A 3,200-nucleotide genomic window follows, 5' to 3' on the forward strand; every position below is an offset into this window, starting at 1 on the left:
GCAAACTGCATTTACTGTTATATTTATATTTTTTGTATTCTCTAAACTTGGCACTTTGATCTGATATTCTGACAAAACAACAAGAGCAGTCATTTTTATCATTTTTTGTTCAAACAGGAACTTTTTTTTGCTAAGCATGGAAGTTTTATTTATTTTGCAAACGTTTTGGTGCAGTTAGTAAAGAAGGGAAATTATTCTGTAATTAATGCTAGGGGACTTAATTTGCTTTAAACTGATCTTTCTCATCTTAAACATTACATTTTGAAATTGTACTCAGTACATAAAAAGCTTGGATTTTTTTAAAAGTGTATCACAAGTGAGTCTTGAAGGCCTTGCCTTTCTTGTTTCTTCTGTGTCGTTGACCTTTCCTTTATATATATATATATATATATATATATATATATATATATATATATATATCTGGATTGTGTTTGGAAGAATACGTGAATTATTGGCACTGTAATAAACCATTATTCAGTGGAAATTAATAAACAATCGGGCCAGGAGATCAAATGATTAACAAATAGTAAAGAGTGGTAACTCTCTCCACACACAAGGCACACAACTTCAAGTCAATGCTGCTTACGCTACCAGTTCAGCTAGCACACAGGTAAGTAAAAGGTACACTGGAACAAAACCAGACACTTCCCCACTCTTTACTTTTTGTTAATCATTGGCAATATCCACATTTCTGCCCCACTTCTCTTTCCATTCAGTTTTGTTTCAAAGACGGAAAAAATTGTAAACTGGTTTAAAACATTGTAACAGATACTCTGTATGCATTTCTTCCCCTCTCGAATGCCGTAAAGAAGGCCAATAAAAAAAATAATAATAATAATTTAAGGCGCGGGGTTGGGGTGGGTGGGGGTTGGTTGGGTGGAAGGAATAATGTGGAGTATATATTCACTGTTCTAAAACTACATGGATAGCTCATTGGCCAGGAAAGCCGAAGCCAACTGGACGCAATATTGTTTCTCGTATCCGGCCATCAGTCCGTTGACAAGTCGTCTGCTAACTGGTGGTAGTTTCTGAACTGTAACCGTGTATCTTCGATGAAATCGTGTTATGCTTGCCCCCACGACATGCCAAATGTTCTTTTCATTGATATCTGCCAATGATTTATCTACCAAAGTTATTACAGAAAAACAGTGCAGTGACACGTGGCGCAAACTTGCAGTGGAGACACACACACAGGAAAGTCAGCTTAACTAACGCCGCGAGCAAGTGAAAGCTTGCCGTGAAGCCAGCTTTGCGCTATGCTACACATATGAAGTCACCGCTTCGCGCTGTACTGACACGAGAAGCAAAATGGCTGATTGAACACTTCCGCTGGCTTCAGTTAGCAAAGGGGCTGAAAGAAGGCATGCGCTATCCATGTATTTTTTAGTCAGTGGTATATATTGCACTGTTATTAAACAATTTACAAATTTTTCCGTCTTATAAATGAATCAGTGTAGGGACAGAAATGTGGATGTTGCCATTCAGTGTGTGCTCTGTTTGCCATGAAAATATGATATTGTATTTCTCTGTTTGTCACAAGAGATTCCTCTGTGTGAAATTCAGGGAGCGCACGTCGCTACACTACAGCGCCACCCATTTTTTGTGCCCAGCACAAAGTACGATTTTGAAAAGTTTCTGTTGTGGTTTCTCTGTGAGAAATCTGGGTTGCCATAGTGCAGCGCCACCTTTTTTTTTTTTTTTTTTTTTTCCTTTTTTCTGTCTGCAAGCGTAGTTCCTTTTTTTTTCTTTTTTTTTTTTCGTTGTTTTTTGTTGTTGTTTTGTTGTTGTTTTGTAGGTTTTGTAGGTTTTTTCTTTTTTCTTTCTTTTTTTTTTTTTTTTTTTTTTTTTTTTTTTTTTTTTTTTGTCTAACTGGATATTTCTCCTCAATGTTCCCAGGGACAACACCTTTTTTTCTTCTTTTTTTTCTTTTTTTTTCTTTTTTTTTTTGCCTTGGGTTATTATCTTACGTGTGCTAAGTTCATGCTGCACTCAGGACCTCGGTTGACTGTCTCGTCATCCGAAAGACTGGCACCCAGACCACCACACAAGGTCAAGTATTCGGGAGTAAAAAAAATTTTTTTTAAATCCCAGTCTATGTGGGATTAGAACTCGTGAACGCTTGCATCCGGGTCAGAAGCATCATCAGTGTGCCACTGCTCTTCTTGTTGGTCTCAGAGCTCAGCGTGTGAGGAGACAATTGGCTCCCCCTCCCCCCTCTTATAATGATGCCCGGGTTAGTTTGGCACCTTTCCCATGTTTACTGTGCGCATGTATGTGACCATTTTTTGTGCCCAGTTGAGTTTTCCAGCTGTGTGTGTGTGTGTTCGTCTTCAGTTTAACGTCTTTCCACTTGAAGTGATATTAGACACACACACACACAAAAAAAAACAACCGTGGAGGTAGGGGTTGTGGTGTGTGTGTGTGTGTGTGTGTGTGTGTGTGTGTGTATGTGTGTGTGTGTGTGTGTGTATGTGTGTGTGTGTGTGTGCGAGAGAGGGAGAGACAGAGAGACAGAGAGAGAAAGAGATAGAGACAGAGTTTGTCTTCAGCTTATACGAGACCGGTATTTCTTTGAAGGACAGAGACAGAGAGAGAGTTTGTCTTCAGCTTATACGAGACCGATATTTCTTTGAAGGACAGAGACAGAGATTGTTTGTCTTCAGCTTATACGAGACCGATATTTCTTTGAAGGACAGAGACAGAGAGAGTTTGCCTTCAGCTTTTTCGAGACCGATATTTCTTTGAAAGACAGAGAGTTTGTCTTCAGCTTATACGAGACCGATATTTCTTTGAAGGACAGAGAGAGAGAGAGTTTGTCTTTAGCTTACACGAGACCGATATTTCTTTGAAGGACAGAGACAGAGAGAGTTTGTCTTCAGCTTATACGAGACCGATATTTCTTTGAAAGACAGAGAGAGTTTGTCTTCAGCTTATACGAGACCGATATTTCTTTGAAGGACAAAGAGAGAGAGTTTGTCTTCAGCTTATACGAGACCGATATTTCTTTGAAGGACAGAGACAGAGAGAGTTTGCCTTCAGCTTTTTCGAGACCGATATTTCTTTGAAAGACAGAGAGAGTTTGTCTTCAGCTTATACGAGACCGATATTTCTTTGAAGGACAGAGACAGAGAGAGTTAGAGTTTGTCTTCAGCTTATACGAGACCGATATATCTTTGAATTTCTTTCAGCCCTGGTGTGTG

The sequence above is a fragment of the Babylonia areolata genome, chromosome 16 (assembly GCF_041734735.1).
Source record: "Babylonia areolata isolate BAREFJ2019XMU chromosome 16, ASM4173473v1, whole genome shotgun sequence".
NCBI classification, from domain to species: domain Eukaryota; kingdom Metazoa; phylum Mollusca; class Gastropoda; order Neogastropoda; family Buccinidae; genus Babylonia; species Babylonia areolata.